The following is a 15730-nucleotide window of genomic DNA, read 5'->3' as shown; positions in this document are numbered from 1 at the left end:
GAGTTGAGGGCAGCTCATCTCTGGGGCAGCCCAGCCGGGTTGGACTCTGGACATCGGTCCTCGGGCAAGACAGCAGGTGAGCAAAGGGGTTGGGCAATGGGGCTGGGAGACTGGGCCAGCTGGGGAGCTTCCAGGTGTCCACCTTATGCAAGGCAGGTCATGAGGGCCAGAAGCTCCTGGGTTAAAGGGGCCACTCGCTCTTCATCCAAGGTCCAGGTTTCCTTCTTTGCCCCAGTGAGGTGACTGCAGCTTCTTCTCCTTCTCTTTCCTCTTCCTCTCCATAAACCCCTCTCCCTTCTAGTATGGATGATGTTCCCTAGTTGGGTCATGAAACATTTGCAAGGAAGCCTCCAAGCTCAGAGAGCACCAAGGGCTCCTCAGTCGCTCCTCTTCCCCTTCCCCCTCCTCCTTCCTCCTTTACAAGTAATGCCAAATAAGAGGACTCACGGTGTGGTCACGATTGCTGGGATGGTCTGGACAAGACAACTCACTGCCCCACCTGCCCCTCCCTTACTCTACAGCACTTTTCCCTCCCCCCCCCAAAAAAGCAGGCTGTTGTGTGCTGAGGACGAGGGGGTATCAGAGAAAGGCAGCCCTTGGCAACTAGTTGGCAGCCCCAGCTCAGCCGGCTCCCTTCCTGTGCCAGGTGCCTCTTTCCTGGAAGACCACAACGGTTCCTCTCCCAGAGGAATCTCAGCTGGCAGCTGCTTGAGATGCTGCCCCTGACTTTAAAATGAAAAAGTCCCTGTCCTGCTCCTCCCTCCCTCCCTTCTCTTCTCTTCTCTTTGAAAAACAAGACTTTAAAGAAGAGATTGGACAGTCTTTTATCCAGAATGGTCCATGGTCTCATGCCTGAGCCAGGGGCTGGACTAGAAGATCTCCAAAGTTCCTTCCGCCCCACTGGGAGCACATAGGTTAGAATGCAGCATTGCAGGCCAACTCTGCCCACACTCTGGAGTTCGATCCTGAGTGACTCAAGGTTGACTCAGCCTTCCACCCTTCCGGAGTCGGTAAAATGAGGACGCAGATTGTTGTGGGCAAATAGGCTGACTCTGTAAACTGCTAAGCACCATGAAGTGGTATAAGAGTCTAAGGCTATTAATCTATCTTCTATGTTCCAATAATTTTTTTTTTTTAATTTATATGCCGCCCTTCTCCAGAGACTCAGGGCGGTTTACAATGCGTTAAGCAATAGCCTTCATACTTTTGTATATTTATACAAAGTCAGCTTATTGCCCCCACAATCCGGGTCCTCATTTTACCTACCTTAGAAAGGATGGAAGGCTGAGTCGACCTTGAGCCTGGTGAGAATTGAACTCGCAGTAATTGCAGGCAGCTGGAAGCTAAATACTACCTTTTTAACAGTAGCATTAGTCTGCTGCGCCACTCAGAATGTCAGAGACATTCTCTGTCTTCCACACAGAGGAAGAGGAAGAGAGTCCCATTAATCTTTGGTAGCCAAAAATTAGAAGGCGCCTGTTATCTCCTTTTCCAACTCGCAGGTTTGATTCAAAGGCAGAAGTTTTGGGAGTTTAACCCAGATGCGAATGAGCGAATGAGTAAGCTGCAGCTCACCAAGGCCTTGAATCAAACGTGTGAGTCAGAAAACGTGTTACCAGATCCTGGGTGATTTCTCTCTTTCCACTGGTGGATTTGCTCCTGCTGGGTGGATTTCACACCCCCTCCCCCAATCTACGGATGAGGTCTGGGTCAGAGGAAGGTGGAAGGGACCCCTTTTGGCCAATAGGTGGGGACGGTGGCAGATCCCAGGTGGCCTGTCCTGCAGCCCTGGGCCTCTGCCCCCCCCCCCCCGCCCCCTTGCATGGTTAATAATCCTCGGCCCCCCTCCATTCTACAAAGCCTGTGATTTGGAGCCCCTCCCTCTTCCGCAGGAGGAAACGGGGGCTGGGCCTGTTGAAGGCAGTGGGGTAAAAGGGGCATCAGAGGCAGAGGTGGGTTTCAGCAGGTTCTGACCAGTTCTGGAGAACTGGTAGTAAAAATTCTGACTGGCCCCGCCCCCATCTATTCTCTGCCTCCTGAGTCCCAGCTGATCTGGAGGAAATGGGGATTTTGCAGTAACCTTCCCCTGCCACGCCCACCAAGCCACGCCCACAGAACTGGTAGAAAAATTTTTGAAACCTACAGACAGCTTGGAGACAGCTCGGGGCTGCCAAGGACTGGGACACAGCTGGCGCCCTACACAAACGGGGGGTGGGCCCTGGGGCAACGGGCTCCATTGGTCAAAAGCAGAGGGCAGCCTGTGTGGCTGTGAGAAACTGGTGCTCAGATGTGTCTATGGACATACTCAGCCATCTGGGTCACAGTTGTCCCAAATGGGCTTTTCCAAGGGCAACTGGATTTTCTTGCTTTTTCCATAAAGATGTCTCACTTCTCATCCAAGAAGCCGCTTCCCTCCCTCCCTCCCTCCCTCCCTTCCTCTTTCCCCCCCCCTCTTTTGGAAAAGCACCTCTGGTGCTCCGATTCATGCTTGACACACAGGCAGATTTTTCAACTGTCCACTTGCTGAAATGTATCCCCCCCACCCCTCTGCAGGGACAGGTGTCAAATGCCCAGCCAGGGAGCACGTGGGCCTGGCAGTCCTTTCTCGACCGGAGGGTCTGCCGGGAGGGGAGGATCGAGTGGCATCTGGCAGAAGTGATCCAGGGCCACGATTTCCCCCTCTTTAAGCCCCTCGCGAGGCAGGCATGGCAGGCAAAGTGAGCTGCGCCTTCTCCAAACGCTGCTTGGCCAGGTGAGAGGCAGGCAAAGTGCCAGGGCACGAGAGGGCAAGCGGGCACCACCGGCTGAGAGTTGGCACACCGGGCATCCCTTTCTTTGGGGCCGTTTTGAAGAGTTAAACCCGGGTGGGCAGAAGGAGGGCCCTGGCCAGAGGGGGGCGCCAGAGTCCACTTCTACGTTCCGCCCAAAGGGTCAGAAAAGTCAGGATGGCAGCCCTAAGCAGGCATGCCAGTCTTGTGATGCAAGGTGACTGTTTTGACCCCCCCCCTTTCCCATGCACCCCATCAGGGTTGGTTTCCTGGGGGAAGGAGAGGGAGGGGCCCCAGACTGCTTCCTTTCAAAGCAATTGCCCCTCTTTGAAAGACTGATAATTTTGGGAAAAAAAGTATCGACTCTTCTTGGATACCTTTTGATTTATTCTTGGGCTTGTTGAACCTGGCACCTTCTTTGATCTTCTTTTTCCTGCATTGTCTGCCCGTATCCGTACCCTGCTATTTTTACCTTGCCAGGGGTGGGTGGGAGGCTTTTGGGGGTGGGCACGTCCCGAGGGCTTGTATAAATAAGCAAAGCTGGCACCGATTGGCTTTCCTTCATTCCCGACCACCTAAGGCGATGCCCTCTGCATATGCTCAGAGGCCTTAATCAGTGGCCGCTGCCCTCGTCGCGCCAAGAAGGCAGCCAGCAAAGGCGATTCCTGGCGGCTGACCCACAGCTGGAAATCAAACGCCGGGCAAGTCCTGGCGACCCCCGCCCTGCCTTGCCCGGTCCTGCAGCCGCGGCTCGAGGGTTGGTGGCCCCGAGGGTCTTTGCCAGAGAGGGCCGGGAAGCGGGGGCGCTCGGCCGGACCCCCGGGAGGGCAGGAGGGCAGCGGGGCTGTCCGGGAGCAGCCCGGCCGTGCTGGGGGAAGAGGAGAGTTGCAGGGGAGGCGACCGCATGCAGGTAGGGGAGGGGCTGCCCCCTTTGCTAGAAAGGACGGGCGGCTTTGGGATGGGGGAGAGACCCGGCGGGGGGAGGGGGAGAAGGGAAACTTGGGGGCGGGCGGTCCTGGGGCCAGCAACAGCAACGCCTGGGACTACAACTCCCATTATGTGGGGTTGGGGGTCGGGGGATGAAAGGGGCTTTTTGCCTCCCTGGATGCGGAGGAGGGGTCCAGGTAGTTTGGCGAGATTTGGCTTGGAAGGGGCTGCCTTCTCTGCCTCCTTAGGGGTCCGGGTTGCAGTAGCCCAGACCCCTTTCTGGGGCACACGAGGGTCCCACCTCTCTGGCCTGGCCTGGCGGCTCTGACAACCCCACCCAGGCAGGGGGGGAAATCCAACTTTTTTTACTACCGGTTCTGTGGCTTGGTGGGCATGACTTGGTGGGTGTGGCAGGGGAAGGATATTGCAAAATCTCCATTCCCACCCCACTCTGGAGCCAGCCATGGGTGGCATCTGCTGGTTCTCCAAACTGCTCAAAATTTCCACCTACTGGCTCTCCAGAACCTGTCAGAACCTGCTGAATAGCACCCAGGACATCCCAAGAAAGCATCTCTGGCCCAGTTCTGGGTCACCTCTGAGGCTGGCAGAGCCAAGGAGGCCAACAGCCTTTGGGGCTTGGCTGGGGGTAGGTGGAGCTGGGGGAGGGGGCAGTCTCTGATCTCTGCCTGCCAAGTGTTTCCCACCAGGGAGAACCTTCCTCCCTCCCTCCTTCTTCCCTTCCTCCTTTCTTCCCTTCCTCTGTTCCTCCTTTTTTCCTTCCTTCCTCCTTCCTTCCCTTCTTCCCTTCCTCCTTTCTTCCCTCCCTCCCTTCCTCCCTTCCTCCCTCCTTTCTTCCCTTCCTCTCTTCCTCCTCTCTTCCCTTCCTTCTTCCTCCTTTCTTCCCTTCCTTCCCGCTTCCTTCCCTCCCTCCCTCCCTCCCTTCCACTGCTTGCTCTCTGAGCCTGATTCCCAGAAGGCCATCCCAGGCAATGCTCTCTGAGAAAGGCCTCCTTGAAGGAACTCCCCAGAAATGGGGGGCTGCCTTCTGGCCTCTCCAGGCACAGTTGGGGTGCCCTTGGTGGCCCCGCGGAGGAGGGGGTGTTCCCGTTGGCACCGGGTCTTCCCTCCTTCTGATTGGGTGCAGTCAGGCTGGTGAGCTAATGATTATGGGATACCTTCAGCCAAGTGAGACTTTGACCCGATTTATCTGGAGTCTCAGCCCAATATCTCCATTACTTCTTGATAAAACTCCTGCCCATCGCTTCCTCCCACCAGGAAACCCTGCGAGGTAGGTAGGTTGGGCTCAGGAGGAGAGCTTCCCCGGCTGTGTTTGAGTGGGGTGGGGGGCATTGCGAGTTGGGTCTCCTCTTCCAGATCAGACCCTTCCCCACTGGAACCCCCTCCCCTTCCCCAGCTCTTGGGCTAAGAGGGAGGGACTGACCCCATGGCTGTCCCCCTTCCCCTCTGCCCAGCCTGGTGGTCCAGAGCCACAGGATATTTAGGATGTTTCCTTCCCTGATTCTGTCTTTTGTGTGTCTACGGGGGGCAAAGCATCTCTCTCCCCCCCACCTCTCTCCCTCCTGTTCTTTCTTTCCCTTTCTCTCTCAATCCCTCTCTCTGTCTCCCTCCCTCCCTCACATTCTTTCTTTCCCTTTCTCTCCCTCTCATCCTCTCTCTCAATCCCTCTCTCCCCACCTCCCTCTCTCCCTCCCTCGTCCTCTGATGGTTCTGCAAATTTCCACAGGGGCTTTGCAGGATTTTGCAAGCTGAGTTCATCTTTTAACAGCAGATTTAGCAGATTACTTCTTCTAAGTACAGGATAGTCCTCGTTTAGCTATCGTTTACAATTGGGACCAGCCACTCAGTCATTAAGCAAAGTAGTCACTAAATGAAACCATGCATTGGGCTTAAGATCTTACTTCAGCTTTCTTGGCTCTATAGACCTGCAAAGTTTAATAAATTAGTTCACAGAGTTACTTTTTAATCACGGTTATAACTGTGAACGGTTGTTGTACAAGGCAGTTGCTAAATGAGGACTACCTGTGTGAGCTCCAACCCTGAATGCCTTCCAGGAACTGGCCACGTTTGTCTGACATCCTAAAGTGGTTTATCCACAGACATAAGAGAGCGGCTCTCACAAAACACGTGTTAATAAATTAACATTGGGGGGGGAATGTCACAGATTGAATTATATGCTAACCAAACATGTCACATAATTTAGCCTATAATTTATTGTAAGATAATTTGCTGGGTGGGGTAATAGAAAAATTTAAGTTGTGTACAGGTAGTCCTCGACCTACGACCGCAACTGAGCCCAAAATTTCTGTTGCTAAGCGAGACAGTTGTTAAGTTAGTTTTGCCCCATTTTATGATCTTTCTTGCTGCAGTTGTTAAGTGAATTACTACGGTAGTAAAATTAGTGACATGGTTGTTGAGTGAATCCGGCTTCCCCAGATAGTCAAAAAGTCACAAAATGGGATCACGTGACCCCCAGGGACACTGCAACCGTCATAAATATGAATCAGTTGTCAAGCATCCAAATTTTGACCGTGTGAGCAATGGGACGGCTGGCGATGGTCATAAGTGTGAAAAACGGTCCTAAGTCATTTTTTTCAGAACCCTTTGAATAGTCACTACATGAATTGTTGTAAGGATTGTCTCTACAATTATAATTATTCTATTATTTTAAAGTTATTCTATTCTATTGTTGCCTTTTCCTCTGGTTGGTGCGATCAAATTATTAACTTTTATGACGCAGCCTCAATGCTGAATGTAGGGGCTCATTTTGGGGCTGGGGGTGGCAAGCGGTGGTCTTTAAGGTGGCCTTCAAAACCAAAGGGGTGGGGGCTACCTTCACCCCCCATTTCTGGATGTGGGGGGGGGGTTGATCCGGGGAAGGCATCAAGCACTGTATGGCCAGGTCATCTGACATCCTACGGAGCTGTGTGTGTGTGTCCCCCAATGTTGACCGCTGCATCTGTTGAACTTCTGACTGGGAAGAAGGCTGGGAAGGAAGCCCAGGATGTCTGTTTTCCTTGGTTGGAGTTTGAACAGGTAGGGTCCCAAGGCAGAGAGTAGATTGCTCAGGAGGAAGGGCGGAAGGCAGGCAGGGGGGCAGGGGCTCAAAGGGCAAGGATGGGTGGGGGGATATCCAGAGGGCGCTTGCTTGCGACATCTGCCTGCCCTCCCCCTCCCCAGAAGTCTCTGCTCTGCTCATTGGCTCCTTTGCAGGCTGAAGCCCACCAGACTTCGCTTGTCAAGTCCTCTTGAGTAAGATTAGGGGGAGGGGGACTCACCTGGGGTATCTGATGTCTTCCCGGCGGTGGCCGAAGCATGGGCCTGGGTCTGCTCACTCAGAAGTAGATGCTTTGGACAGCGATTCATCTGAAATGGTAAGGGTCTCCAACTTTGGAACTTTAAGACTGGTGGACCTCAACTCCCAGAATTCCCCAGCCAGCACAGCTGGCTGGGGAATTCTGGGAGTTGAGGTCCACCAGTCTTAAAGTTCCAAAGTTGGAGACCCCCTGGTCTAGGGCCTTCTGCTTGTGCAGAGGGTTGGGCTAGAAGACCTCCAAGGTCCCTTCCTTCCAACTCTGTTATTCTGATTTCAGCCTCTGGGCTGGGAGGGCATGCGCTGGCTGTTATCAGGGGAGGGGGCTGCAGAGACCGTCTCTCTGGGTGACGCCAGTTCCAGAGCTTCTGAAGGACCACAGGGGGAGGGAACCCTAAAGGAATAAGAGACGGGGTGCTTTCTAAAAGATATACGGTCCTTTGGGATTTTTAATTGTTACTCTTCGAACCGGACTTTAGGATTTTAAGGCGGGGGGGGGAAAGAAAAATCGAGGAGGAACATGTGAGGAATGAAAGCAACACTGATTGTTCGGTGGGGCGGCTATAGAAAGAATAATAGAATCGTAGATCTGGAAGGGACCTTGGAGGTCCTCTAGTCCAACCCTCAGTCCCAAGGCAGGAGACCTTATTCCATCCTGGACAAATAACTTGCCAGTTTTTTTCTTGGAAACCTCCAGCAATGGAGCACTCATAATTCTGGGAAGGAAGCTGTTCTGTGGATTAATCATTCTCAATCAATCAGGATAGAGCTGGAAGGGGCCTTAGAGGTCTTCTAGTCCAACCTCCTGCTCAAGCAGGAGATGCTACATCATTTCAGACAAGTGGATGTCCAGTCTCTTCTTAAAAACTTCCAGTGTTGGAGCAGCCACAACTTCTGGTGGCAAGGTGTTCCACTGGTTAGTTGTCCTCATTGTTAGGAAGTTTCTCTTTAGTTCCAGGTTGCTTCTCTCCTTGATTAGTTTCCATCCATTGCTTCCTGTCCTGCCTTCAGGGGCTTTGGAGAATAGGTTGACCCCCTCTTCTTCTTTGGGGCAGCCCCTCAAATATTGGAAGATGCTATCATGTCCCTCCTAGTCCTTCTTTTCTCACTAGCAGAGTTTTTCTCCTTATTTCCAGGTTGGGTCTCCATCTGAGGAGCTTCCATCCATGTCTTCTTGCTCTTGACTGTTTTGGAGAATATATTAACACCCCCTTCCCTATGACAGCCCTTCAGGTACCAGAAGACAGCTCTCAGGTCTCCCCTAAGCCATCTCTTCATTAGGCTAAACATACCTACGTATATATTTCCCTTAGACGTTCATTGTAGGGTTTGGCCTCCAGAGCTCTGACCATCTCTGTTGCTCTTCTCTGCAGTCTTCACAGAAGACCTGGGCAGAGCCCTGAGAGAAGTGACTGGAGACTTCCTCCAGATGTCTTTTGGGAAAACCTTCTTGGCCAAGACTGCAAGGTCCCTCAAGCCCCTCGGCTGTCTCAGTGGGTGGTTGTTTCATTTTCCAGAAGATCAAAGTGGAGTCAAGGGTCTCTTAGATCTCATCCCAGGCAACAGAAAAGACACGAAACCAGTGGGGCTTTGGGAAGAATTAGAAAAGTCTAAAGAAAAGAAGGACTAGGGGAGACAGGATAGCAGTCTTCCAGGATTTGAGGGGCTGCCACAAAGATGAGGGGGTCACCCTGTTCTCCAAAGCACCCGAAAGCAGGACAGGAAACAATGGCCGGAAACTAATCAAGGAGAGAAGTAACCTGGAATTAAGGAGAAACTTCCTAACAATGAGGACACTTAACCAGTGGAACCGCTTGCCACCAGAAGTTGTGGGTGCTCCAACACTAGAGGTTTTCAAGAAGAGACTGGACAACCATTTGTCTTAAATGGTATAGAGGTTCCTGCTGGACTAGAAGACCTCCAAGGTCCCTTCAGGCTCTCTTCTACTCTATTCAGGAACTGTCATCTAGGGCTCAGGAGGCAACAGAAATGCCAGGCCAAAAGGAGGCTTGGGAATGTCTCGGAAATAAGATCCTGGAAGTGCGTGAAATGCCTTTCCACTGAGTTAACAAATGTCAGGCGGGGATCAGCTCAAGCAGCTAACCTTGGACGAAGGAAAGTCAGGAGGCCGCAGCCCCACCTTTGTTTAGACATGGGAAGCTACAATAACAAGGGCTTTTGGGGCTGTGTAAGGAGAAGGATAAAGAGGGAGGTGGGCTCGGCCCTTGAGGAATTGGAATAGAATGAATGAGCTGGAAGGGACCTTGGAGGTCTTCTAGTCCAGCCCCCTGCTCAAGCAGGAGACCCTAGACCACTTTAGATCAGTGACTTACACTCTTCTTAAAAACCACAGTGATGAAGCACCCAGAACTTCTGAAGGCAACTTCTGTTCCACTGGTTAATTGTCCTCCCTGTTAGGAAGTTTCTCCTTCGTTCCAGGTTGCTTCTCTCCTTGATTAGTTTCCATCCGTTGCTTCTTGTCCTGCCTGCAGGTGCTTTGGAGAATAAGTTGACCGCCTCTTCTTTGTGGCAGCCCCTCAAATACTGGAAGACTGCTATCATGTCACCCCCTAATTCTTGCAGCCATTCTTCATATGTTTTAGTCTCCAGGCCTTTGATCATCTTAGCTGCTCTTCTCTGAACTTTTTCCAAAGTCTCAACATTTTTTTTGAGACTTTGGAAAAAGTTCAGAGAAGAGCGACTAAGAAGATGGAAGGCAGATGGGGAGGGGAGAGAGAGAGCAGCGTTCCTCAGTGGCGAAGCCCCCTCAAAGGGTGTGTGTGTGTCCAGGAAGCCAAAGAACAGCTGAGAAGCGGAGGGGTTGCCAGCTGGAGGACGTGGAGGAGGTAAGGAGGTGAGTGAGTTTAAAAGCCAGGTCCAGGTGAGGACCTTACAGGTGTCATTCCAGGGCTGCTTTTTGGAGAAATCGTGGAGGATGAGGATTGGAGAAGGACAAATGTTCAAAAATCTTCAAAAAAACAAACAAACGAGGGAGGAGGACCTGGAGAAGCCCAGGAAGGGCAGCTCAATGTTGATCTGGGCAGTTGGCTTCGAAGCATTTAGCAAAAAATGAGTGGTTTGGCAGGAGCTTACCAGGAACCAGGAAAGGCAAACCGATGGGTTTCCGTTTTAGAGCGGGGGACCAGATTAGTCGACAGGGGGAATGTAGACGTAGTTTACCTTGGCTGCAGCCAAGCGTCCCACATGCACGAGATGCCAGCTAAGAAGATGCTGAAGGTGGGCTGAATTATACGTATCGTAATTATAAGCACACAGAGTCCACAATTTCCGACAGTTCATTTAGTGACCGTTGGAAGTTACAACAGCGCTGGGAAAAAAAATGACTTAGGACCATTTTTCACACTTACAACTGTTACAGCTTCCCCAGGGTCACGTGATCAACATTCGGACATTTGGCAACTGGCCAGGACTTGTGACCGTTGCTGTGTCCAGGGGTCACGTGATCCCCTTTTGCGACCTCCTGACAATGGGGAAGCCAGATTCACTTAACAACTGGGTCATTATCTTAACATCTGCAGTGATTCACTTAACAACTCTGGCAAGGAAGGTCGTAAAACGGGGCAAAACTCACCTAACAACTGTCTCGCTTAGCAAGGGAAATTATGGGCTCAGTTGTGGCTGTAGGTTGAGGACTATTTGTCCTTTCAAGTATATAATAATGATACTCCTGAACTATCCATCAGATGCACCTCAGCCGCTTCATGTCAGGGGGCTTCCGAATACAGAATCACAGAGTTGGATGGGGCCTTGAAGGTCTTCTAGTCCAGCCCCCCATTCAGGCAGAAGACCTTAAACCATTTCAGACAAGTGGCTGTCCAGTCTCTTCTTAAAAACCTCCAGTGTTGGAGCAGCCACAACTTCTGGTGGCAAGCTGTTCCGCTGGTTAATTGTTCTCATTGTCAGGAAGTTTCTCCTGAATTCCAGGTTGCTTTTCTCCTTGGTTAGTTTCCATCCGTTGCTTCTTGTCCTGCTTTCAGGAGCTTTGGAGAATAGGTAGAACCCCCCCCTCTTCTTTGTGGCAACCCCTGAAATAATGGAAGACTGCTCTCATGTCCCCCCCGGTCCTTCTTTTCATTAGACCAGACCTACCCAAATCCTGCTCCAGTTCTGAGCCGTTCCTGGTTTTGGCCAACCCCTCTGGCTTTCTTCCTTAGACCATCCTGAAGCTGCTGGTCTCAGGGGAGGGGTCCTCCCGGACAGGTGTGATGATTCCCCATCCCCCAACACCCTCTCTACTCAGTGACTAGTTTCCTTCCGTTGCTTCTTCTCCTGCCTTCAGCCCGCATCGCTCCATACGTTCCAAAATGACGGGGGTGAATGGTTTAAAAAGAAGTTGTGAAACCACGAAAGGGAGGTAGGGATGGATCTCATGACTCAGGAGGATTTGGACAAGCTGGAACAATGAGAAGAAACCAGTGAGGTGGCTTTCTGAGAGGAAGGCAAAGTTCTCCCTTTGAGTAGGAAAAATCCCGGGCAAAGTCGAAGGGAGCCAAATGGGTGAAAGGGTTCTTGGAGGTTTTGGTAGGTCACAGGTTGCCTGTAAGGCTGGCTCAGGAATTCTGGGAGTTTATTTATTTATTTATTTGATTTGATTTCTATACCGCCCTTCTCCAGCAGGACTCAGGGCGGTGAACAGCCGAGATTATTATTATTATTATTATTATTATTATTATTATTATTATTATTATTATTATTATTATTATTATTATTATTATTTTATTTCTATACCGCCCTTCTCCTGCGGGACTCAGGGTGGTGCACAGCCAAGATAAAACATTGCATATAAAATTTAAAAAACTATTTAAAAAACAATTAAATAATTTCGGCCCAAGATATTAAAAACAACCCAATTAAAATCAAATTCAGTTAAAACTGAGAGGATGGGATCAAGCCAGCCCAGCTAGATGGAATAGGTGTGTTTTCAGGGCCCGACAAAAAGTCAGGAGGTCTGATATCGTGCGTATCTCAGGGGGTAGGTCATTCCAGAGGGCGGGTGCCGCCACAGAGAAGGCTCTCCCCTTGGGGGTCGCCAGCCGACACTGATAAAACATAACATATAAAATTTAAAAAACAGTTTAAAAGACATTAAATAATTTCGGCCCTCAATTTAAAACAACCCAGTTAAAACCAATTTCAAATTAAAACCGAAAAGATGGGATCAAGCCAGCCCTGCTAGATGGAATAGATGGAATAAATGAGTTGAAGTCCACAGGGCGTAAAAGGGCCAAAGTTGCCACCCCTGGCTTAACTTACATGGTTCATATCTTATTTTCATTCTTATATATGTATGACATCTTTTGTGTGGCATGCCTAGTTTAATGCAAAGGAGGATCAGGGGTGCTGATGAGGGGCTGCTAGAAAGAAGAGGGGGTCAACCTATTCTCCAATGCACCAGAAGGCAGGACGGGAAGCGATGGATGGAAACTAGCCAAGGAGAGAAGCAACCTAGAACTAAGGAGAAATTTCCTGACAGTGAGGACAATTAACCAGTTGCCTCCAGATGTTGTGGATGCTCCCACTCTGGAGGTTTTCAAGAAGAGAGTGGACAGAGGCTTGAACCCATTTTTATGGTTCGTCACATAGTCAGACTGGATTTGGCATTTTTGTCTAGCCATCGAGTCCTTTCCAAGGACATGGGATTGGCAGGTGTGAATCTTTGATGTATTGTTATTATTATTATTATTATTCTCTCTCTTGCTTTGCAAGTACACCGAGTGCTCTGTGTACCGGAGACAAATTCCTTGCGTGTCTAATCACACTTGGCCAAATAAAGTATTCAAATTGCAAATCAGCCCTTTGAGCTTCGTTCTGCAAATTGTCATTCTCCACCACAGACCCCCGTCGCTCATTATTCAGCATTTGTGCCTTTCAGAATCTCTCCATCCATTCTAAGCTGAAAGCCAATATAAAAATATTTTCTGTCCCACCCGTCTCCTGGCACTGGCCCTCCGCTCTTCCCTTCTCCCCAGTTTGTGAGATTTTTGACCTTGGCTTATTTGAATGCCCAACAGAGTTGAGTCCAGGTAGTCCTTGGTTGGGGGACCCCTCCATAAAATCAGGGTGACAGGCAGGCAGAGTTGAGCCAAATCTCCCTAGGCAGGCCCAGCCCCTTCCATAGGACTGCCAAGAAAATCTCACATATGTACTCAGTGAACTCAATCTGGAGTCAAAGTCAGTTTGAAGGAATCTCTCTCTCTCTCTTTCTCTTTCTCTTCCTCCCTCCCTCCATTTGTCTGTCTATCTGTCTCACCCTTTTTCTCTTTCTCTTTCTCTTTCTCCCTCCCTCCATCCCTCCATCCATCTATCTGTCTGTCTCTCTCTTTTTCTCTTCTCTTCTCTTCTCTTCTCTTCTCTTCTCTTCTCTTCTCTTCTCTTCTCTTCTCTTCTCTTCTCTTCTCTTCTCTTCTCTTCTCTTCTCTTCTCTCTCTCTCTCTCTCTCTCTCTCTCTCTCTCTCTCTCTCTCTCTCACACACACACACACACACACACACTTTGTTGACCATGCTTGGATCAAAACCAGACAAGACTCTTTTTTCCTGGTCGACATGTTGAGGCATTTTGTGAGTCAGCATGGAGAATCTTGAAGGAGGGTTAGCCTGCTTTCTCAGGTGTTAGGCTGTCCTTGACCAGAGAGGGCTGATTACGGACTAAGGAAATGGATGGACCATGTTAGGAAACAGCCCTGGCCTTGAGGACTAGTCAGCTGGTTCACCTAGAGAGGGCAAAACCTTCAAATGGATAAGACTGCCTGTGTGTAGTTGAAAGGACTCAGCTCTTGTCTTTCTCTGGAGTTCTTGGTGCTCCCTGAGATTGGTGGTTTTCTTGCAGACGTTTCATAACCATAGTAGGTAACATCATCAGTGCTAGAGGGGAGAGGAGGGAGGAGGAGGAGAAAGTAGAAGAGGAGAAAGGAGGGGGGAGGAGGACTGTGGGGTCCTTGGTGCCTTCTGAGCTTGGTTGTTTTCTTGCAGATGTTTCATGACCCAACTAGGTAACATCATCAGCACTAGAGGGGAGTGGGTTTGCAGAGTAGAAGAGGAGGGAGGGGGGAGATGATGGAGGAGGAAGAGGAGGAGGAGGAGGAGGAGGAGGAGGAGGACTGTGGTGCTCTCTGAGCTTGGTGATTTTCTTGCAGACATTTCATGACCCAACTAGGTAACATCATCAGTGCTAGAAGGCGGTAGGATTTGCTCTATGTTTATAGAGCAAACACCTGTCAGTGTTGCTGGAAGTAATCTTGGTGGCTCCTTGATTTTAAAGAAGTGCATTTGGTCCACAAATAAAGGGAAAGAAATTTTTTTGGGTGCATAGAATAGGATTCCTCAATCCCAGTCACTTTAAGATGGAAGGACTTCAACTCCCAGAATTCCCCAGGCAGCAAAGGGAGTTGAAGTCCGCCAAGGCTTAAAGGGGGCAAGGTTGGGGACCCCTCCTTTAAAGCCTTGCTTCCCAGGCTACTCCTCGCTACCCTCCTAAATATTCTTTCCAACGTTCTCTTTCTCTGGTTGCTGGAGACCCCTGTCCTGGAGTCACTGGAAATGAGGGGGTGGCCATATAAATCCCAATAAAGTAATAATGCAATAAAATAAAAATAAAAAATGAAATAGATATAAATGCAGGCACCTCCGGCCAACAGCTTCTTCTTTGGGGCCTGATGCCAGCTGGCAGTGCCCGTTTCAAGGAACGTCCCGAAGGCAGGAGAGAGAGGCTGGCATCATCCAGAGAGCCCCCGAGTCGTCTTCTGCAGCCACCAGAAGCCCTGCAGTGGGTGGGGACCTTCCACAGCGGCTGGGCAAGGACTGTCTTGCTCCTTATCACCCCCAGCCCAGGAGTGGAGGCAGCCGCGCCAGGCTGACAGGGCCCAGCCCAGAGCGCCTTCCCTTCCCTCCCCTCCCCAGCAACCCCCCCCCAGAAGAGGCTCTGATGACTCCTTGCCAACGGCCCATCGGGAAGGGGGCCAAAGGTAGGATGGACAAGCTCTGCTCCTGGGCTGGAGCTCAGGGCTCTTCTTGCCCCACATTGGGCCCTGGGGGCCATGCCACGTGGCCTGCTTAAGCAGAAGAAGGTGCCAGAGTTCTTCTATTGGCAAGCAGCGTTGTGCCCCCCCCACACCCAAGGAGTGAGAGGTGGGCTCAGCATTGCAAAGGAATTAGCCAATCCCCTCCAATCTGCCTGGGTCGACGTTGCCCCCCCTCTCTTTGGGGGGTTGGCATGTGGGGGATATCATCTGGTTTTTTTTTTAATCATCCCTGAACCTCTCCCCATTCCGTCCCTTTGGGTACAATTGATAGTACTGATAAAGGAGAATATTTGTAGCTGAGGGTTGAAATCCGGGGTCCTTGGTGCTCTCTGAGCTTGGTGGTTTCCTTGCAGACATTTCATAACCCAATTAGGTAACATCATCAGTGTTAGAAGGGAGGGAGGGAGGGAGGGAGGAGGAGGAGGAGGAGGAGGAGGAAAAGGAGAACTATGGAGTCCTTGATGCTCTCTGAGCTTAGTTGTTTTCTCGCAGACATTTCATAACCCAACTGTGTAACATCATCAGTGCCAGAAGGGAGTAGGGTTTGTTTGTGGAGTGGCAGAGAAGGAGAAAGGGATGAGGAAGAGGAGATCCTTTGCGTTCTCTGATCTCGGTTGTTTTCCTGCAGATGTTTCATGGCCCAACATCATCCATGCCAGAAGG

At 50.7% G+C, this 15730-nt stretch overlaps 1 protein-coding gene across 1 annotated transcript in view; it reads left to right on the top strand.

Annotated features, from left to right (window-relative positions):
* The first annotated feature begins 4968 nt into the window (after positions 1-4968).
* Positions 4969-15730, top strand: part of GPT (glutamic--pyruvic transaminase) — a 33212-nt gene continuing 22450 nt past the window's right edge. The window contains 1 exon segment of the mRNA XM_070940198.1: positions 4969-4983. The gene's annotated coding sequence lies outside the window, so the exon portion shown is untranslated.

The sequence above is a fragment of the Pituophis catenifer genome, unplaced genomic scaffold (assembly GCF_029215685.1).
Source record: "Pituophis catenifer annectens isolate HBS135680 unplaced genomic scaffold, rPitCat1.0.hap2 SCAF_3, whole genome shotgun sequence".
Lineage (NCBI taxonomy): Eukaryota > Metazoa > Chordata > Lepidosauria > Squamata > Colubridae > Pituophis > Pituophis catenifer.
The sequence above is the reverse complement of the archived record's forward strand: the minus strand, read 5'-3'. Positions and strand labels throughout refer to the sequence as shown.